A 24186-nucleotide genomic window follows, 5' to 3' on the forward strand; every position below is an offset into this window, starting at 1 on the left:
GTTACATTTTTGAGTCCACTCCATTTTTTCTCAATCATCCGTGTATGAGAGTCGGGGAGGAGGATGATATCTTAATATATCTTGTCAACCAATGTCTAGTCCTCTCTCACACTGTTTCTTACGTCTCTAGACCTACTCGGCCTCTCGTTGTTCATGTTTATTCCAGAGATTGGAGATTCGACTCGGATCCTCCACCGGCTACTTTGTTGGGAGATCCTGTACCTCATCGATCATGATTCGATCTAAACTTACCCATTGCTCTTCGTAAAGGTAAACGTTCATGTACTTACCCTATCTCTTCTTTTGTTTCTTATAATCAATTGTCTTCTTGTTCTCGGTGTTTTGTTACTTCTTTAGACTCTGTTCCTATCCCTAATACTGTTGGTGAGGCACTGTCTCATCCTGGCTGGTGTGCTGCTATGAAAGAGGAAATGGAGGCTTTAGATGCTAATGGTACATGGGAACTATTACCTTTGCCCACTGGTAAGAAAGCTATTAGTTGCAAATGGGTATTTACAGTAAAGGTAAATCCTGATGGTTCTGTGGCTAGGTTAAAAGCACGCCTTGTAGCAAAAGGATATGCTCAGACATATGGGGTTGATTACTCTGACACTTTTTCTCCTGAAGCTAAACTTACTTCTGTTCGCTTGTTTATCTCTTTAGCAGTTACATATGATTAGCCCCTGCACCAATTGGATATCAAGAATGCTTTCCTTCATGGTGATCTTCAGGAGGAGGTGTATATGGAGTAACCACCTGGGTTTGTTGCTCAGGGGGAGTTGGGTAAAGTTTGTAGGCTTCGGAAGTCTCTTTATGGATTGAAACAAAGTCCTAGGGCTTGGTTTGGGAGATTTAGTGAAGCAGTACAGGAATTTGGTATGCAAAAGAGTAAGTGTGATCACTCAGTATTTTATAAGCAATCTGAGGCTGGTCTAATTCTCCTGGTAGTCTATGTGGATGACATTATCATCACTGGGAGTGACTCTGCAGGTATTTCATCTCTTAAAACCTTCCTCCAAACCCAGTTTCAGACCAAAGACTTGGGATTATTAAAGTATTTTTTGGGTATTGAAGTTATGAGAAGTAAGAAGGGTATTTTCTTGTCTCAAAGAAAATATGTCCTTGATCTATTGATGAGACAGAAAATTAGGTGTTAAGCCTTGTAGTGCACTAATGACTCCAAATTTACAATCATTAGCGGGGATAGTGAGTTGTTTGAAGATCTAGAGAGATCAGGAGATTGGTAGGAAAATTGAACTACCTTCTGTCACTCGTCCGACATTGCTTATGCCGTTAGTGTGGTAAGTCAGTTTATGTCTTCCCCAACTGTTGCTCATTGGGAAGCCTTGGGACAAATCTTGTGCTATCTGAAGGGAGCTCCAGGAAGAGGTTTGTTATATGGTAATCATGGGCATTTGAATGTTGAATGTTTTTCAGATGCCGACTGGGCTGGATCTAAGGTTGATAGAAGGTCAACTACTGGATATTGCGTTTTTGTTGGAGGAAATTTGGTGTCTTGGAAAAGCAAGAAGCAGAGTGTAGTTTCTCGATCTAGTGCTAACTCCGAATACAGAGCCATGGCACAATCAGTATGTGAGGTAATGTGGATATTTCAATTACTAGATGAGACAGGTTTTAAGACCCCCCTGCCTGCGAAATTGTGGTGTGAAAATCAAGCTGCTCTCCATATTGCTTCTAATCTGGTATTTCATGAGCGGACCAAACATATTGAGATTGATTGTCACTTTGTTCGTGAAAAGATTCAACACCAGATCATCTCAACAGGACATATCAAAACTGGAGAGCAGTTAGGAGATATTTTCACAAAAGCTCTGAATGGAGCTAGGATTGACTACATTTGTAACAGGTTGGGCATGATTAACATCTATGCTCCAACTTGAGGGGGAGTGTTATGGAAAGTCAATCATTATTGTTATGGAAAGTCAATCATTATATTATTTCTGTGTATATTCTGTATTCTGTATTCCTATTTAGGATTTCTTATTTAGGATTTCTTCCTAATTAGTATAACACAATTATAGGAATCAATTGTATATAAATACCCATGTACAGATTAATTGAAATTAATGAGAATCATCTCTTTCTACAGTATATATGTCACCTTGTTGCTGGTAAAATTTCAGGTCAATTGGACCTTTCTACATTGAGTTATGGCCAAATGACCAAACACTGTTCATTTGGTCATTTTGCCCAGGCAGAGTGCAGGTCACCCGAATTAGGGCAAGCTTTTGGTCAAGTTGGTTTGGTTTTCTGGGCATGGTTTCTTCATCAAAGTTGTGCCATTATGTGTCTAGTTTCATGTCCAATTGGACAAACACCAATTGAACCTCTACAATTCAAGTTATGGCTGTCCAAACAGGCTGGACTCACAGCCAAACCTGCAGGTCACACAAGGCAGCCACTCCAACCTCAAATCCCACAACCCAATTCACTTCATTTCTGGTTCAAACCAAACCAAATGGTCACTAATTGACCATTAAAACCTACTTCTATCATCACAAGATCAAAGTCTCATTTTCCCCCCTCCAAACCCTAACTCAACATTATCAAACTTGCATTTTCACTTTATTTCTTCAATCTACTTAGCAAATACACATTGTGGGCAACCCTAATACCCTTTTAACTTCATTAAACTCAACACCATCAAACCCTAACCATGGCTGCCAAAAATAAGGGATGGCATACCATTGTCTTTCATCAAGTTTCTTTGTCATTTAATCACCAATATAATGCTTAAACATGAAATTGAATTGAAATTTAAGGTTTTGGTCACTAACCTCTTATGGAGTGAGATTTCTCACTTGCTAGGGTTCCTCTTTTCCTTTTCTTTTTGCTCCCAAAAGACTTTCCAAGAGGTAAGAACACTTTTTTGTGTTGCTAGGTTATGATTTTGTTGGGTAGAAATTGGTGAATCAAGCTTTGAAAAGCATGAATATGCTTAGCTATGGAAGAGGTGGGTGACGGCAAGGAAGGTGGGAGAAGCTTTCTGATTTTTTTCTTCATTTTCCAGCCCATTAAGTCTCTTTTAAATTAGTTTAGGCCATGTGTCAACCTTGGATTGGTTGGGAGAATTTTAATGACATCATGATGATGTCATTATTCCATTTTCTTTCAATTTCTCACCATTTCTTGTCTCTTTAATTTCAATTAAATTTTTTAACAACATTTATTCATATTTTATGTCATATAATTCATTTACATAAATGGACAAGTTGGTCAAAAATCATCTCTGAAGATGAAATGACCAAAATGCCCTCCGTTTGGCTTACCGAGCCAAAATTGTGTGTACCGATAGAAAAATTTTTCTAAGTATTTTCTTGGCATGCTAATGCCATAAGAACCTCAATAACCCTTCTCTGGAGTCTCAAAAATTATTTTATAATTTTTCTCCCTGGTCTAGGGCTGCTAATGGCCTTCACCGTCACTTCCCTTTTGGGTTACCCATCCCTGGTGTTTCAGCTCGTTTAACCTTACTGTATTTGGTTTTTAAAATTTTTCTTTGATTTTTATGAGCATTATTTAGTTACTTAATAACTCCTCACTCTAGTCTATTTATAATTTCAAACATTCTAGCTGCTTGGACTGATATTGGTCGCCGGAACAGTAGACTGTACGGACTAGCTAAAGTGAGGATGTTACAACTCTTCCCCTCTAATAAAAATTTTGTCCTCGAAATTTACCTGATGCAAACAGTTGAGGGAACTGTTGCCTCATCATCACTTCACTTTCCCAAGTTGCCTCCTCGGTGTTGTGGTGCCTCCAAAGAACTTTTACCAGTGGAATCTGCTTATTCCTCAACTCTTTTACTTCCCGAGCCAGGATCCGTATGGGTTCCTCTTCATATGTCAAATCTGGTTGTACTTCAATTTCTTCCATGGAGATGACATGTGAAGGATCTGAGCGGTATCTTCTTAGCATAGACACGTGGAACACATTGTGGATCTTATCCAGCTCTGGTGGTAAAGCTAGCCTGTAGGCTACTGGTCCCACACGTTCAATAACTTCGTATGGGCCAATGAACCTAGGGCTTAACTTACCCTTTCTTCCAAACTTCAGTATTTTCTTCCATGGTGAAACTTTGAGAAACACTTTATCACCAACTGTATATTCTATCTCTTTTCTCTTTAGGTTGGCATGAGACTTCTGTCTATCGGAGGCAATCTTCAGGTTAGCTTTGATTATTTTCACTTTTTCCTCAGTCTGTTTCACCAGGTCTGGCTCTACTAGCTTATCTTCCCCCAATTCAGTCCAGCACACTGGAGTTCTACATTTCCTCCCATACAATGCTCCATACGAGGCCATTTGGATGCTAGCTTGGTAGCTATTGTTATATGCAAATTCTGCTAGTGGAAGATATCTATCCCAACTTCCCTCAAACTCAATGACACAACTCCTCAGCATATCCTCAAGGACCTGACATATATTTCATGTTATTATTATCATTTCAGTTCAATATTTGCATTAGTTCAATTGGTTTCAGTTGTTTACCTGGATTACTCTTTCTGATTGCCCATCCGTCTGAGGATGGAAAGCTGTGCTGAAATGGAGTTGTGTACCCAAGGATTCATGCAACTTCTTCCAAAATCTTGATGTAAACCTTAGGTCTGGATCAGATATGATAGAAAGTGGGATTCCATGCAGCCTAACTATCTCACTGATATACAATTCTGCTAGCTTCTCCAGTGAGTAGTCAGTCCTAACTGGCAGAAAATGTGCTGACTTCGTCAATCTATCCACTATCACCCACACTGCATCATGCTTCCTTTGGGTGAGAGGTAGACCACTAACAAAATCCATAGTGACCCGGTCCCATTTCCATTCAGGTATGTTTATAGGCTGCAACAGTCCTGATGGAACTTGATGTTCTGCTTTAACTTGCTGACATGTCAAACACTTAGTCACATAGTCAGCTATATCCCTCTTCATACTAGGCCACCAATAATGAGGCTTCAAATCATTAGACATTTTTGTGCTCCCCAGGTGCATAGCATATACATTAGTGTGTGCTTCTTTCAGAATATTAGTCCTCAGTTCCCCATCATCTGGTACACACACTCTCCCTCTGTAGTATAAACACCCATCTGCTTTCACCTCATATTCAGTTTCCTTCTCCTCAGGAATTTTAGCCATAATGGCTATTAGTTTTTCATCTGCCCATCTTGTATCTCACTTGTAGCGTGGTTGGCCTCACTTGCAACTTCGGCCAAAATAGCTCCATCTTGAGCTAAGGACATGTGCATTTAGTGATCTTAAAGCGGTGATGGACTTCCTGCTCAAAGCATCAGCCACTACATTTGCCTTCCCAGGATGATAATCTATCACACAATCATAGTCCTTTAGGAACTCAATCCATCGCCTCTGTCTAAGATTGAGCTCCTTCTGGGTTGGCAAATATTTTAGACTCTTGTGGTCTGTATAGATGTAGCATTTTTCACCATATAAATAATGCCCCCATATCTTCAGTGCGAAGATGATTGCTGCTAATTCCAGGTCATGAGTAGGGTAGTTCTGTTCATGTGGCCTTAACTGCCTGGAAGCATAGGCGACCACTTTCCCCTCTTGCATCAATATACACCCTAGCCCATTATGCGAGGCATCACTATAGACCACAAAGTCTTTTCCCGATACTGGCTGTGTTAACACCGGTGCTTCTGTCAACATAGCCTTCAACCTCTCAAAATTGGCTTGGCACTTGTCGTTCCAGCCAAATTTCACATTCTTATGCAACAACTTGGTCATTGGAGCAGCTATAAGAGAGAACCCCTTCACAAATTATCTGTAGTATCCAGCTAGCCCCAAGAAATTTCTGACCTCAGTTGTATTTCTAGGAGGCTTCCATTCCATCACTGCTTCTATCTTTTTGGGATCCACTCTAATCCCCTCTACTGATACTATGTGTCCAAGGAAAGAGATTTCACTCATCCAGAAGTCACACTTGGACAACTTAGCATACAGCTTCTTTTCTCGCAGGGTTTGTAGAACAATCCTCAAATGTTCATCATGTTCTTCCCTGGTCTTGGAATACACCAGAATATCATCAATAAAGACCACTACAAACCGATCTAAGTATGGATGGAAGATACGGTTCATAAGGTCCATAAATGCTGCTGGTGCATTTGTTAACCCAAACGGCATCACTAGAAATTCATAGTGCCCATACCGGGTTCTGAATGTAGTTTTTGACATATCTGCATCCTTTACCCTCAGCTGATGATATCCTGATCTGAGATCGATTTTTGAAAATACACCGGCTCCTTTCAACTGATCAAACAGATCGTCGATTCTGGGCAATGGATATTTATTTTTCACAGTTACTTTGTTCAACTGCCGGTAATCGATACACAATCTCAAGGTTCCATCCTTTTTCTTCACAAATAGCACCGGAGCTCCCCATGGTGACACACTGAGGCATATGAACCCCTTATCAAGCAACTCTTGCAACTGAATTTTCAACTCCCTCAATTCAGTGGGTGCCATCCTATAAGGAGCAATAGAAATGGGTGCTGTACCCGACATTACCTCAATAGCAAACTCGACTTCCCTTTCTTGTGGTAGACCAGGCAACTCCTCAGGAAACACATCTAGGAAGTCTCTTACTGTGGGTATATCACACAAGTTTGGCTTAGCTTGCCTAGTATCAACCATGTGTGCTAGGTAAGCTTCACAACCTTTTCTCATCATTTCTCTTGCAACTGTAGCTGAGATAACATTGGACAGGAAATCTGTCCTTTCACCAACAACAGTGATCTCATTACCCTCAGAAGTTTTCAGGGAAATTCTCTTCAATTTGCATTCAATTATTGCCTGATGACGTGACAACCAGTCCATACCCAAAATCACGTCAAACTCGTGGAAGGGCAATTCAATTAGGTCTGCCGAGAATTTATACCCCTGAATCCTCAATGGGCACCCTTTATACACCTTATTCACTACCACACTGTGGCCTAGTGGATTTGTGACCAGAATGTCTTGATCACTCTCCTCTACTGGAACTCCCCTCTCTACGGGTAGTTTGATGCAAATGTAGGAATGAGTGGATCCTGGATCCACCAATGCATGTACAGAAGTGTTGTAGAGGGAAAACGTACCCCTGATGACATCCGGGGCATCTTGCTCCTCCTGAGCTCTTATGGCATAAGCCCTGGCTGGTATTCTAGTGTCTGGGCTCGGTGACTCGATCATGAGGCCTCAGTGATGGACCAGCTGCCTCAGGTTTACCAGGTTTCCTACCCCTTTGTGGTGCAGGAGCAGGCCTGTCAGTTTGTGTTGGAGCAACAGTAGTAGTCCTCTTCGGACGATTCTTGATCTGATGTTCTGTCGATCCACACCGTAGGCATGCACCGGTCACTCGCCAACACTCCCCCTTATGCCACTTCTGACAATATTGACAAGCAGAAGATGCAGGGGCTGGTCCCCTAAACACTGTCCCTGGAGAGCTGCCCATTGATGGTGTGGACTAGCCTCTCCTAGGTGTAAACTGTAGTCTGGGCCCCTGAGACTGACCCTGACCCTGTGGTGGTCTTGAACTCTGGGCAGGAGGACCCTTACTCTTCTTGCTAGGAGCAGAGAATACACTGGACTGACCCGGACCTCTCTTCTGCTGTCTTTCCCTTCTATTTTGCTCATTGATTCTAACCCTTTCCACTTTTGATGCAGCATCCACCAGTTTAGAAAAATCCGTAATCTCCAGTGCTGTGATCATGACTTTGATGTTGTCATTGAGCCCTTCCTCAAACTGTCTGCACCTTTTTGCCTCGGTAGGGACTATCTCCCTCCCATACCGGCTCAGTCTGACAAACTCACGCTCATACTCAGCCACTGACAACTGTCTTTGTCTCAAACTGATAAATTCCCTTCTTCGCTCTTCTAAATACACTTTGCTAATATATTCCTTCCTGAACTCTGTAAGGAAGAATTCCCAGGTAATCCGTTCAGGTTGTACCTCACTGGTTACTGTGTCCCACCACTGATATGCGTCATCCTGAAGTAGGGACACAGCACCCACCAGGTTCTGCTCGGGGGTGCAGTTTAGCTGTTTTAGTACTCTGATGGTTCTATCCAACCAATTTTCTGCAGCCAAGGGATCATCCTCCCTCTTCCCAAAGAAGTCTACAGCCCCATGTTTTCGTAATTTCTCCAGATGAGATTTTTGTGGTGCTGGTGGAGGTTGTGGCTGTGGTTGTGGTGGTGGAATCACCCCCATCATTTGCCGGTAGAATTCAATCATTTGCTGGAACAGAGCAAACTGAGGTTGGGCAGGTGCCTCAGCTGCTGGTGGAGCAGATTCTCTCCTGCCCCCAGACTCGGCCCTTGGTGGAGCATGACTCTCCACCTCTTCATCAACTGCTCTTTGCGAAGCAGGATCCATAACCTATTCAAAATGAGAAAGCAAACAGATCTGCATCAGTGTCACCTCAACACTTACAAATGCAATGCAATGGTATGTACTCTATCTAGACCCAGAAACGCCTAAACCGATGCTCTGATACCACTAAATGTGACACCCCTTACCCGTCTACAGTATAGCCGAGCAAGTTATGCCACTCAGTGTGTCGGAACATCAATTCATGTTTCAAGTTCACTTAATCCCTTTTTATTCATTTTTTTACAATTTTTGATAAATCTAAATTTTTCTGCAAATTTTATAGAAAATCCGGCAGAGTGCCGGCTATAAATTGGAAAACAGTTCTTCTGAACCTGTTTAAAAAACACTTCCAGTAATATCATCATATTATCCTCAGTCAACCTCCAATATATTCTCAATTCATTTCAGTATCTCAAAATTTACATTCATCTCATATCATACAAAATTCAATGAGAAATACTCATATTTATTTCTAAACACAGTTCATAGATAATTACAGCAAAAATATGATTACATGAGTTTATAATGTACATAACAAAAGTTTACAAAATACAAAATAACAAAATATCAAAATATCCCAGATGGCCTAATGTCCTACCAAATGCACTGCAATGTGAGGTGACTCTGAACTCTGAGTGCAGATATGATGGCTCACCCAGTATGCGGTCTACTGGACTCCCCAGCTAAGTCTCCAGTACCTGCGCGTGGCAAAAGCGACGCGCTAAGCAATTCTGCTTAGTGGTGACAATATAAAATAAAATAAAATAAATTAAAATAAAATATGCAGAATGTATATTTACATTTCTGGGTAGACTTAGTTTCTAATATTTATTACAGTGTTATTCGATTTAAGTTTGGTAAGATTTGTTAACATTGCCCGAGTAACCTAATTTAGTCAACTAGACTGGACAAATGGGTAAACTGGCACTGGGTACTAAGTACCTCGGACCATCACACCATCGGTCACATTGTGTCTCCCGGTGTGCAACAGAACAGCTAATAAGCTGTAATCATTATCGGGGATTAAACCCAAGTATAACAACTCAATATCATAGCCAAAGGCTATTATGTTACAGAATGGCATGGGAAGCCATGAAATACAGAATGGCATGAAGCCATACGCAGTACTGCTAACGAACCCTAGTGGCATGCCAACCTATCCAATCCAATCACATTAGGCCTACTAGGGCATTTAGCACATTTAAGTAATTCTTTAAAATTGAATTTTTATGATTACTATTCACTTCATTGGTCAACTAAAATGTTGAATTTTGCATTGGCAATAGGTAAATTAATTTAAATATCATCAACATACCACATTTTGCTTTTTTAACTTGTTGGTATTGATTGCCAATACCATCTCTAAGCTTAATGATAATTAGACAAAAATTTCAGTTTTCATGCTTTGTCTTTACTGTTCCATTAGTCATCTTTGTAGTGGAATTTTGGAAAAGTGATCAACAAGAAAGTTGTTCCTTATTTTGTCTAGATGAATTTCGTTTTTTGAATCACTCCATTTGGAGTTTTGTAGCTCAAGTTATGGCTTAAATACCATAACTGGCCGAATTGGGCAGATTCCAAAATTCTGGGCAAAACTGATTCTGCCAGATTTGGTGACTCAAGTTTGGTTGGCAATTTGACTAGGTTATGGTCATAATTTGGATCAGGTTTTTTCATGAAAGTTGTTGGTCTGTATGTCACCTTGTTGTTGGTAAAATTTCAGGTCAATTGGACCTTTATACATTGAGTTATGGCCAAATGACCAAACACTGTTCATTTGGTCATTTTGCCCAGGCAGAGTGCAGGTCACCCGGATTAGGGCAAGCTTTTGGTCAAGTTGGTTTGGTTTTCTAGGCATGGTTTCTTCATCAAAGTTGTGCCATTATGTTTCTAGTTTCATGTCCAATTGGCCAAACACCAATTGAACCTCTACAATTCAAGTTATGGCTGTCCAAACAGGCTGGACTCACAGCCAAACCTGCAGGTCACACAAGGCAGCCACTCCAACCTCAAATCCCACAACCCAATTCACTTCATTTCTGGTTTAAAACAAACCAAATGGTCACTAATTGACCATTAAAACCTACTTCTATCATCACAAGATCAAAGTCTCATTTCCCCCCCTCCAAACCCTAACTCAACATTATCAAACTTGCATTTTCACTTTATTTCTTCAATCTACTTAGCAAATACACATTGTGGGCAGCCCTAATACCCTTTTAACTTCATTAAACTCAACACCATCAAACCCTAACCATGGCTGCCAAAAATAAGGGATGGCATACCAATGTCTTTCATCAAGTTTCTTTGTCATTTAATCACCAATATAATGCTTAAACATGAAATTGAATTGAAATTTAAGGTTTTGGTCACTAACCTCTTATGGAGTGAGATTTCTCACTTGCTAGGGTTCCTCTTTTCCTTTTCTTTTTGCTCCCAAAAGACTTGCCAAGAGGTAAGAACACTGTTTTTTGTTGCTAGGTTATGATTTTGTTGGGTAGAAATTGGTGAATCAAGCTTTGAAAAGCTTGAATATGCTTAGCTATGGAAGAGGTGGGTGACGGCAAGGAAGGTGGGAGAAGCTTTCTGATTTTTTTTCTTCATTTTCCAGCCCATTAAGTCTCTTTTAAATTAGTTTAGGCCATGTGTCAACCTTGGATTGGTTGGGAGAATTTTAATGACATCATGATGATGTCATTATTCCATTTTCTTTCAATTTCTCACCATTTCTTGTCTCTTTAATTTCAATTAAATTTTTTTACAACATTTATTCATATTTTATGTCATATAATTCATTTACATAAATGGACAAGTTGGTCAAAAATCATCTTTGAAGACGAAATGACCAAAATGCCCTCCGTTTGGCTTACCGAGCCAAAATTGTGTGTACCGATAGAAAAATTTTTCTAAGTATTTTCTTGGCATGCTAATGCCATAAGAACCTCAATAACCCTTCTCTGGAGTCTCAAAAATTATTTTATAATTTTTCTCCCTGGTCTAGGGCTGCTAACGGCCTTCACCGTCACTTCCCTTTCGGGTTACCCATCCCTGGTGTTTCGGCTCATTTAACCTTAGTGTATTTGGTTTCTAAAATTTTTCTTTGATTTTTATGAGCATTATTTAGTTACTTAATAACTCCTCACTCTAGTCTATTTATAATTTCAAACATTCTAGCTGCCCGGATCGACATTGGTCACCGGAACAGTAGACTGTACGGACTAGCTAAAGTGAGGATGTTACAATTCCATCTTATTTATATCTCATATAAATACCTTGGGAACAAACATGATTACAATCTTTCTGGATAAGTCATGTCCTTATTGTGAAGTATCCTCGATTGTGAACCAATTTATGATACTTTGTGCTAGAAATACTGTCACTCATATTCTTAACAACTTAAGAATAGAATTTATAATAAAATACCAATGGACCTTTTATATTACACATAAATACATTATGTAAATGAAAAAGTGAAATTGCCTTTTATTAATAAAATATGTACAAGATACATACTAAATGATATGCTCTAAAGCATACTACTAACAAATAATTATTTCAATTATTAGTTATTTTTATTTTAATTATTGCACCACTAAGCAGAAATGCTTAGCGCGATGAATTGTTTCTTCGCGTAGGTACAGGAGACCACCACCAACAGCAGTAGTAGTAGTAGAGCATCGATAGTGGATTGATCAGATTTGCTACAGTGTCGGTGTCACCTCATTAGTTATTTTGGTAGGGCTCATGTATATGTTAGATGTTGCATTTTGATTATTGTACATAAGTAAACGTTGTAAATCATTTTGAGATATGTAATTAAATTTTTGAATTGTATATAAATTGTACATTATTATATGTAAATGTTATATAAATCAAATTAAATTTACCTTCTTGAAAATTTTATGAATAATGAGATGATATGACACGGCATATAGAAGGAATGAGATGGATAGAATAATATATGATATGAAATTGTTTTTAACAGGTGAATGGTGGAACCCGCCATGCACTAATAAAACAGAGGAGACTCTGTCTGGGTCTCCACAAAAATAAAATGTGACAAAAAAAATTTCTCACACATGGAATAATATAAATAAATGGAATTTAAATTAATAAGGTATAAGACAAGATAAGATAGAGTGCTCCAACACCGAATGTAGCACACCTTGCTCGATTACACTGTAGACGGGTGAGGGGTGTTACAAAAATAGATAGAAATAAAAAGATAATAAAGAAGATGAAAGAAAAGAGAAAACAAAAAAGAGAAAAAAAGAGTAGTGGGAAAAGAAAATAAGTAATAGTTTATATAAGCAAATTATCAACTGATTTTAGTAATCAATTGTCAGTTGCTAATTTCTTTTAAAAATTGAGTGGAAATTTTTTGGGAGAAAATTTTACAACCAATTTCACAATTGGTTACAAAATTAGTTGCTGTGAGCAATCGATTCACAAATAAGTTGCAAATTAAAATAAAAAACAAAAAAATGAGTGAAAATTTTTTGGGGAAAAATTGATCACTAATAAAATCGGTTATAAAAATTGGTTATTGTTAGCAACTAATTCGTAAATCAGTTGCAAATAAAAAAAAAGAAAATAAAAAATTGAGCGAAAATTTTTTGAGGGGAAATTTAGTAATTGGTTGCAAAAATAGGTTGTTAATAGTAACCGACAAAGAATCGGTTGTAAATAACAACCGATTACAAATTGATTGCTAATAACAATCAATTTTTGTAGTCAATTGCAAATCGGTTATTAAATTTACAGCCAAGTAAAATAATTTTTTAATTTAACAATAGATTTTAGCAACGGATTTCTTAATTCTGTTGCTAGTCGTATATTTAAGGTTTTTTTAATATCAATTAGTAACTGATTTAGCAACCAATTATAAATTAGTAATAGATTCTTGAATTGGTTACTAAATTTTTAAAAATTAAGTATTTTACTTAAAAAAAAATTGAAATCACAAATCGATTTCACAATTGATTTTTTTTTTTTTAAAGTGAAGGTCATTGCCTAAACTTCCAATGATGGAATAATAGCAATTTTCATAATAAATTTTTGTTACATATATATGGTCATGTGTGAAATAAGTAACAATTTTAGAGGTGACAGGGTTGATTGATACGCAATCATTGATCACCTGTACCAATCTTGGAATTCAAGATTGTGACACCGGTTGATGATTCAGCGTGAATGCAATTAGTGTTAGTATTGTCCTTAGTGGCACAAACTTTCACATCTTAAACTTTTGACATTCTGGCAGCAGTTGATGACAATGTGAAAATTTTGTCTATTTCGATTCTAATTTATTGATTTCAATATTATTTGAATTGGAAAATTCTATTGATTGCACATACAAAACAAGAATATTGGTGTGCTCAGTGTGTGTATAGCATGTGTTGTAGTTTGATAAGAATGTTGAAAAGGAGAAATACTTACTTCAACCTAGTCTGCGACAATATATGTACCAACAATTTATATTCATGTCACATAAAAAAGGCCAAATCATGCAAAAAAAGTCAAACCTTTGCACGCTTTTGTGTTTAATCCCATCATTTCAATTTTGACAAAAAAAAATTAATAAGTCAAGGAAATGAAAAGAAATAAGTTTAAATGAGTAGACTAAAACCGAAGCTAGAGACTTATCGAGTATTACAAAAAAGATGAACAGGAACCCGCTAAGAGTAAAATTTGGTCAATTAAATTTAAAGATCCAACATTGACCAAAAATGAAATTTATGAAGTTAATAAAGTGGAATTAATTTTATTAACTAAGATTATGAAAATTAAACATAATTATATAAATAGTCAAAACCTAATGATTATGGATTTTAAAGTATTTACAATTTTGCCATTATACAATTAAATTAATATGAATATCAATTAAATGGTCTTCTTCTCTATCCAAACTAGCCGGCCACTCTCTCTCTTCATCTCTTTCTCTCATTTTTCCTCCATTAAAGCTCCATACAAGCTTGAAACCCTAAGTTCCCTCCATAAGAATTATAGAAAATTGAGAGAAAAACCAACATCAGGCCCAAAATTGAAGAGAGCAGGCAAAAAATACAAGGACATTTGGAAGATTAGAGAAGGAAGGAATCTGATTTGGGGAGACCAAGAAGGAGAAATCAAGTTGTTGGTGAATTGAAGGTGCTTAGGACTTGTAAATTAAGGTTAGTGCTAAGGCTCATATGAAATTTGAAAACTTTTATCATTTTAGTTAGGGTTTACTATGCAATTAGGGTTTTTATTATAGGAAGCCTTTTTAATGCTATTTGGCTGGTATTATGATTTTTTGATGTGAATTTAATAAGAAACAATAATGATAGAGTGAAGAAATTAAATGTGTTGGTGTTTTGCACTTGGGTTTGAATCTGGACAGCTTGAGTCCAGTAGAGTTAAATGCTTATATCTTGAGCTACATAACGCCAATTGATGTGAAACCAATGAAAAATTAAAGCTAAGAAATTTATACTAAAACTTTCATGAAGATAAGTTGTCCAAATTCTGTGTGTAGATACTTGAAATAATTGCTATAATTTAAGTTACAATACCTGAAACTTAGGTGTAGGGCACCCTGAGTAGTCCGGATTAGAATGAGTCTAACTCACTCTAGGAAACTCCAAAATAGGTAATTCTTAATTTTTTGAAAATTTAAAACATAAAGGAACAACCGTTTTGAAGAATAAAATGACAAATTCAAAGTGTAACTTGTTCAAAATTGAGCTCCAAAAACTGCCCAAACCCTGTCTTGCAATTAGTAAATAATACACCGAAATATGTCCTATTTACTTGGACATAACTCATTGTGTATATTTCCAAATGAGGTAAAATTTACCTTGTTGGAAAGCTATGACACAGAGGAACAATTTTCTTGAAGAATACTTGACCTGAAACTAACTAGAAGATAACTGAATTAGGACTGAAATCTGAAAGTGCAAATCTAAAATCCTGAAAAATGACCAAATGAATAGTACACATTAAATTGACCATAACTCACTCTACAAAACTCTAAATTGAGTAATTCTTGAACCTGTGTAATCCTGAGACACAGGGGAACAATTCATATGAGATCAATGAGTCTAGAAATCTGCTTGGATTCTGGAAGTGACTTGAAAATTGGAAATTGGTCACTTGAATAGTTTTGGCAAAATAGCCATAACTCAAGCTATATAAATGCAAATTGAATGATTTCAAAGCCAAAATAAACATAAGACATAATTCTAAAATTCTTATGGAGAAGGTATGGCCTAATTCTTGCTGAACCTTGGTCAAATCTATTAATGAAATTAAGGTACCAAACTTGGAAGTGATGAAATACAAGCATAATTGCTTGAGATGTGAATTGTGCTTAATACCAATGGCATGATAAGCATGAATAACATGTGAAATTGTGCTTGGGACTTATGTTCCCATGATGAATGAGATAATGATGAAATGATGAAATAATGAGAACCATAAATTTCTAATGATGATAAATTAGCCCGAGCGTGCCTAGACAGTAGTGAATGGGTTGGATAGATTGGCATGCCAAGAAGGGATGAGATTAGCAGTACTGCCAATGGCTTTTATGCTCTGATACCATTGGTAGGCGCTGAGTGTCCGATATGGTTATCTCTTATTCGTGATTTTTTTTGACTATATTGCATACCCAGTAAGCACCGATGTGTTTGATGGTGTGACAACCCGAGGCACCGAGTGTCCAGCACCAGTAAAAACCCGCGTATCCAGTCTTAACAATTCTGTTAAAGGTTACTTAGGGCACTAAACTCAACTAAGAAAGTTAAATCTTGAAATAAGGAAAAAGGAAAGATCCTATGAAGATAACTATTTCCAAAGATCGTGAAAATATGAAAATATGAGAAAATGAGAGAAAAAAAATATTGTGAAATGACTACAATGTTTGAGGATATAGATTCTATACTCTTCTAAATGATTTATGAACATTTAAACATGCTTTTTCCTTATTTAGTTTAAACATGAAATCATTTTATTTGTATATTGTATTTTTATTATACTAGTGCACCACTAAGCAGAAATGCTTTGCGCGATGGTTTCTCCTCGTGCAGGTCTAAAAGATAAAATGCAGTAGACTGTGGATAGGAATTTTTAGACTAATTTGCAGAGTGGTCTGTGTCACCTCAGCATGTCAACTTAGTATAGATTTTTGGCCCACAGTAGTGCTTGACTATGTAAATTATAATTTAACAAAGATGTAACTTAAATTTTGGATTTTATGACAATATGTACATATTTTGTAAATGAATGAAGTGAAGAAAAGTTATGTATAGAATTGGATGTGATCAGAAATGGAATTATGAATTTTGATTTGAAATTGTGGTATATTTGAAATTTCCCGTTTGAATATTAAAACAGGTTAATTCTTTAACAGGTAAAATGTTCAAAATAAGGGGAAACTCTTGCAGTTTTCCCATTTAAAATATCTTTAATTAAATTATGATGGAACTAAATTGATCATCAATTGAATAGGATAAGATTAGGTGCTTTGGCATAGGATGTTGGCATTTCTTTGCTCGACTCCACTGTAGATCGGGTAAGGGGGTGTTACACTAGTTCTAATCAAGACTTAGGAGGAGTCATTTGTTATTATTGCCATGAGTCTGGACATATAAAATGTAACTGTTTGAAACTTCAGAGGAAAAATCAATGATCCCAGGTGGTAAATATGATAATAGAAAATTCTATAGTGTCTTCCTCTTTTGAGAAAACTATCTCACTGTCTGCAGAAGAATTTGCACAGTTCTCCTAGTATTAGGCATCTCTAAAGCCTACTAATTCCTCAATAACTGCTATCACTGAGTTAGGTAAATCCACTACATGCCTTATGTCCTTCTCGCCCAAATGGGTCATTGATTCTGGTGCTATAGATCATATGATAGGTAATTCTATTCTTTTATCTGATTTTTAGTCTTTTACTACTCCCACAGTTACTTTAGCTGATGGATCTACTTCGCGTGTCATTGGTTCTAGAACTATGAATCCAAGCACATCCATATCTTTATTATCTGTCTTATGTCTACCTATCTTCTCTTTTAATTTTGTAACACCCCAAACCTCCGAGCTTTGAATAGTACCATTTTTGGTATGTGACTAGTACTATTCAAAGAAACCTTGAGGACCAAACATAAAATGAAAATTTATTGAGATAGACACAATAAAAATTCAAGTGAACCAAAGACCTAAGGACTCACCAGGTATATTGAAAAAGAGGGATTATGACCCTATGAGGGGCATTTTGGTCAATTCACCTCAAGAGTTGATTTTTGACCAAAATGTTAATTAATTTAAGTGAAATTAATGAATTGAATTATGGAATATTTTTTTTTTAGGAAAATAATTCAAGTTTAAAGAGAAAGGAAAATAAAAGAAATAAAAATCTAGAATTTAAGTCCATTTTGACCCAATTAAAATTTTAGGACCAATGGGCTTTGGACAACTCAATTAAAATTAATTAAATAAATAAAAAATTGGGATAACTATAAAAGGAAGCCATCTTCTTCCCTCCCTCATTTAGTTGCCCCCCACACACCTCCTCTCCCTCTCTTTTCTTTCTTCTCTCTTCATTCTTCCACTTACAACCTCTCTCAACCCTTGATTTTTCCCACTTTTTCTCCATGGGTTTTCTATTTAATTGGTAGAAAACATTAAATTTATCATTCATTGAGAGATTAGAAGCTAAGAGAACAAAAGAGTTAGAAGAAATTGAAGATTAGAAGTGGTCACTTGAGGTAAGCTTCTTTTCATGTTAGATTAGTTGTATAATCTTTGAATGAAGTTAATTTATGATGAAATTTCATGAGAAATTGAAAGGAAACATGCATGGAACCTAAACTAGGGTTTTGGCTAATTTGGGGAAAATTAGGGTTTGATGTATTTTAATGAAATTTATGATAAAATCAAGCTTAGTTGAAGTAGTATGCATGATTGGGGTAAAGAAATTGCATGAGATTTGCATAAATTTAAATATGGAAGATTAGGGTTCATGGAAAAATTGGAGTTTTGGTGCTAGAGAGAGAAATTAGTATGTGTAGTGTTAAATTATGGTCATTTGAGGTTTCTTTAGTTTGAATTGACATTGGGTTTATGAATGGAAGTAATGGAATGGCATGGATTAGGGAAAATTACAAACTTTGGTTTTTGAAAATTGTGGAGTTTGTGCTAGGAAGTACCATTAATGTGTCAATGCTAAATTATAGTAATTTTGGGTGAATTAAATATGAATTGAGGTTGGTTAGTGGGAATAATTGAAGAAATGAAAATTTGAACCTAGGGCAGAATTTGATCACTGAGTTCAGTGTGTTTGATAGCCCATAAATTGAGCTACACAACTCTAATTGGTGTGAAACCAATTGAAAGTGAAACTTAAGACATAGGGATAGAATTTTCATGAAGAGACCCAACCCAGAAACTGCCCAAAAATTGCCTAAAACTTGGCTTGAACTTGGAGATAAAATTCTGGAACCTGCAGAATTAGGCATGTGAATAGTAAACTTTGCATGGCCATAACTCTCTCTAGAAAACTCTAATTTAGGTGATTCTTGAACCGATAGAAACTTAAAACACAGTAGAACATTTCATATGAAGAACTTAAGGCCAAATTATGGACTTAACCCAATCAAATTGCTAAGTAAAGTTGAATCACCAAATCTGCAGAAATCTAGAAATCTGCAGATTGACCGTATAAACAGTAAATTTTGCATGGCCATAACTCTCTCTAGAAAACTTCAATTTAGGCGATTCTTGAACCGATGGAAACCTAAGACATAGTAGAACATTTTGTATGAAGAACATTAGACCAAATTATGGACTTAACTTGATCAAATTGCTGAACGAAGTTGGATCGTTAAATCTGTCAGAACTAAAATTGCAGGGTGAACAGTAACATAAATAGTAACCGTGTTTTGGTCATAACTTGAGCTACACAGCTCCGAATTAGGCGATTCAAAAAGGAAAATAAAGTTAAGACCCAGATGAACAATTTTCATGAAGATTGGGTTCAAAATTATGATTGAAACTAGGTAAAAATTGGGTTCAAAGATTGGGGTACCAAGCTGTCCAAAACCAAAACTCTCTAAAATTTGCAAAGCTAATTTGGGATGCATTAGATATTCATGTAATGAGTTCTTGGTAGCGATTGAGATGCATATTGAGACATTCTATTTGTGTATTTTCATTAGAGAAAGAGGTTGGGACGGACAAGGAATAGTGAGTAAAGAGAAAGAAGAGCATTGAAGGTTTGTGCACAACTAACCTTTTCTTTGTTTTTAAACTTGTAAATTGTTGGAATGTGTTTATTTGAATGAGTTTGCTTTGAAGAAGTTTACTTTGACTGAAATATAGTTTTTCTCTTGCATTTGAGAAATTTAGGTGTTGCCACCTTCATTTGGATATTATGATGAATCTAAATGTGCTTATTGGTTTATAAATGTGATTGTTGAGTGGGAAATTTTTGGAAACTGTTTTGAAACCACAGTTAGCATGACAGTCCCTTTCGGAACTCCCCAGTAGTAACAGCTAGTTGGGGTTGATAATTGATATTGATTATGTCTCCCATTAATAACGGTTAGTGGGGTAAGACTACATGAGTACTCATTGGCTAGCTAGCCCTTCCCTCATTAATAACGGTTAGTGAGGTTGAGATTGCTTTGTCGTGGTGTACAACACGACACTGATTGTGAAATTTTGTATCATGGCCTGAACTGTGTGTTGATTTTGGCAATACATATGCTTTTTGAATTGTGATTTATGAAGTGTGATTTCTCATTTGAAATGTTATTCCAATAAATGGCTCTTATGGACTTAGAACTATTGTGAAGTTTTCATGCTTAAGAAAAATGTGATTTATTATGCTTTGACAAATTGTGTTTTACCTTAAGTTTTAAAGTTATTAGTTGTGCACCACTGAGTGATATACTCAGCGATAGCTTTTTTATGCTATCACAGGTAAGGGAAAGGAGAAGGCTGTCGAGTGAGAGACTTGGAAGCAGCATTTTGGTATTGATTGTGGGTATTTATGTTAGGTATACCCTTATGATTCCTTTAGATGTATTTTGTACCTATATGTATGTGTCGCAAGGGTTTTTGCGGTCGCCTGGACGAGCTCTCACCGAAGTGGGAAAAGTGAGGAGTCGCCACTTTAATTTTGAGGGAAATTAAAAAAAAAAAAAACCATTTGTAAAGATAAATTAAAAAGAAACCACTTCGAAAACAGAGATTCTAGGTTCGAGGTCCGTATATGGGTGGGGAAGGTGTTAGGCACCCCACCTCGTCCCTCAACGAGAGTAAACAGATTTAACATTATGCTCTTTATAAATTGAAATAGGTAATTTGGGGGTTGGAGTGGCGATGTTAATCCTTCATAAGGGTAAAAGGAATATTTGATATTTCACTAGCTGCTAAAGGACATGAGTACATGAGATGACCCTCAGTGAGTAAGTGTCAGGTAGCAGATTTTGTTTAGGGGTTACTTTGTGTATCGAAGTTGTGGTGTTTTAATTCGGGTTTTAGTCGAGAGAATTCGAGTAAGGACTCTCTCCTGATATCTTAATGTATTAATTTAAGTGGGAGATTTCGGATAAGAACTCTCCTCCGATCTCCGCATATTTTATTAAAATTTTGGCTGAGAATCAGGTAAGAACTCTCCCTCGATCTCTTAAAGTATTCTGTTTAAAGTTTTAAGCGAGGGTCTCGGATAAGAACTCTTCTTCAATCTCTCTATATTTTATTGAAATTTTGGACGAGAATCAGGTAAGAACTCTCTCCCGATCTCTTAAAGTATTCTGTTTAAAGTTTTAAATGAGATTTCGGATAAGAACTCTCCTCCGATCTCCACATTTTATTAAAATTTTGGACAAGAAGCGGGTAAGAACTCTCCCCCGATATCTTGAAGTATTATGTTTAAAGTTTTAAATGAGATTTCGGATAAGAACTCTCCTCCGATCTCCTTAATTTATTACGTTTAAGAATTAAGCTGAGCTCGGGTACGAACTCTCTCCCGAGCTCTAAACGTTTGCTAGAATGGCATTTTATAAGGACTTTGAGTGAAGGGTCGCTCTTGACCCCTCATTTTTAGGGGGCGGGGTATCAAAAACACAGGAAGTTCGGATAAAGCTTTTCCTAGCCTTCGGGGCCCTATAACTAGATAGTGGATGAAAGACTGAACTCTTTGCCGATCTTCCGTGTGATCATTTTATTAGAACTCTTCGACTAGCAATATCTAATCTCTATTATCGCTATCCCAGGATCCAATCTCATCTTAATCCCCGATCTATAGTACTTTTGCCTAGTTTTGTTTCTGAGGCCCAATCTCATAACTTATTTATTTGACCTATTCTTATTTCTAATTTATTTGACTTTTTGCTATACCTATCTTTTGTCATTTTTTTTATTCATTCAGGCCTGAAGCTCTCATGTTAAGATACTTCTACCAATATCTTTTAGATTATCTACATGTTGTCCATGACCTGAACATCCATGCTCAAAGGAAATGAAAACTATGAGGAGATAAATAGAGTTTACGAATGAATAGAAAAAGAAGACTCGAGAAATGACTATTGGCCTGGACAATCTACTTTAGGATTTTAGTGCGATTGAATATAACAAAAATTTTAAGAATAAAAATGGAGAAAATTAAAGCACGAGTATTCGATAAAATGACAGTCTAGACGCTTACCTGTGAGGAGTCGAGGAGACTAATGTGCTAACTCCGGTGTCCACAAATCTTGTAGAGGTGAAAGCTGACGGCCAAAAAACTAATACTTACTCGAAGTAGCGGGAACCAGGTCGGAATGAAGTTGAGCTTGAAGAGTAATGTACCGATATTAGGGCGGTGAGAATGAAACTGAACAAAGAAAATAGCCTTACAGAGCAATGAACAGGCACTGAAAATGAAAATTTCAGGGTTCAGAACTCCTTCGATGAAGATACTTAAGAAAACTAGTTTCTAAAGTTTCTCAAAAGCTTAGAATGGCAAAGTAGCAAGATTGAATCAAGTTTCAGAGTCTTTCCACTATAATCACCACCACCTTTTTTTTATCCGTCCCTTCTACAGTATTGCATGCAAGTATTTATAGGGAACGGGTGCTCATCATGGAGGGTCAGGATCTGATCAGGGGAGACGGAGGGTTTAGATTCAAAAGGACATAATCCGATGCCTGAGAATTAAAGAGAATCAAAATGGAGGGTTGGGATTTTGTTCAGAATATCCGTCCTTTCTTCTTTTAATCCAACGGCTCAGGGTCTTGCCTTACAAGATGAATCTGAAGGCTGGGAATAAAAAGCACCGAACTTGTCGTCTGCTTTTTGATCCAAGGGCTCTGGGTCCATCCTTACAATTGTGATCATCGGTGGAGATCAAAATGTACAAGACTGCCATAACTATTTTGGCGTCTGTCAGCTAGGTAGGAATTTCTGCAAATGAGGCGTGCGGTGAAGATTTGATTACACCTGCAACGCTTTAACTAACTCGGCTCTGATTATGAAGAGAGTTATCTGAAGGCTATTCAATCTCTTCGTGCTCTTCGATCTCTATTTCTTCCGATCTCCCTATTATGACCCTCTCCTTTTCTGATCTCTCTAGTATTAAGTCCCTTTCCCGATCTCTCCCATTCTAGATCTTTCTTTCTTATCTAACTTGCACTGGTCAACACAATTAATTCTTCAGTTACCGATGCATCCGCTTCGATTTCTGTATGCAATAAATGCCCAGCCCCTTATATATATGCACCAACGAGGAAATCCCCTTCACACTTCACTTTTCTCCTTCAGTTTTTTTTCAATGCTCTTTTTCTCCAATTCAAGCTTCTTCTGTAAAAAAAAATTCTGTTATGGCCGCTTTTTATCTTTTCCCGACTGTTTCCTTCACCCTTCGCCTGAAAGTTTATGACCCCAGCGATCGGAGAACCTTAAGGACATCATCTGATGACAGTGATGGAACCGGACTAATTTACCGATCAAGATCGAAAGTGACGAACGTGCCGATCTCGAATCGGTCTACCAATGTAATGGGTGGACCTATCTCGGGCAAGAGGACTACTAATTTCAATCTTAATGTCGGTGACCGCCTCTTGAAGTTCATTTAGCCCCTCACCACATCGGGCGTCCCGACTACAGCTCAGTTCTGGTAGATGACATCGGCGATGACTCCGCTCAATATCATGAGAGTCATAGTCACCCTATCTGAGCTACACATCTATCCAATACTTGTGACTGGCTTTCTGATCAAACACATCTTTTGATTCAGCCACAAGACTAGGCTTTGACATAGGCCATTATTAGGTAAGATGTAGTGCTGATCTTTAGAGATTGCCCAAATGATGTAATCCGATCTTTAAAGATTTCCCCAATGATGTAATCCGATCTCTTGAGATCACTCAGATGATGTAATCCGATCTTTTGGAAATGAAATAAAATTTTATTAGAAGGTTTTTATTTTATTATTGCATTAGTTATTTTGCATATCTGATCTGATCTCTAAATGAATCGCCATTAGCTGATCCGTGGTTTTGAAAGTTTGCTCAATTCGATAACCCTAACTAACCAATCTCATTTATTTGATTTTATTATTGTGTTTCTGGAACCTTCCCTTGACGTGTCAGGAAAGCGACCCGATTCCACTAACTGATGCGTCGCTTGGGACTTTGTGAGTATTAAATGCTCAGACGGGTATAAATAGGGGGAGGGTAAGTCAGTTGCTTCCTTATGTCATTTTCAGAACTTCCTTAGCAGTCTCAGCATTCTCTCATTTTCTCAAGTTTTTTCGGCACCGATCACATTTTGGT

This window comes from Hevea brasiliensis, chromosome 9 (assembly GCF_030052815.1).
Source record: "Hevea brasiliensis isolate MT/VB/25A 57/8 chromosome 9, ASM3005281v1, whole genome shotgun sequence".
NCBI lineage: Eukaryota > Viridiplantae > Streptophyta > Magnoliopsida > Malpighiales > Euphorbiaceae > Hevea > Hevea brasiliensis.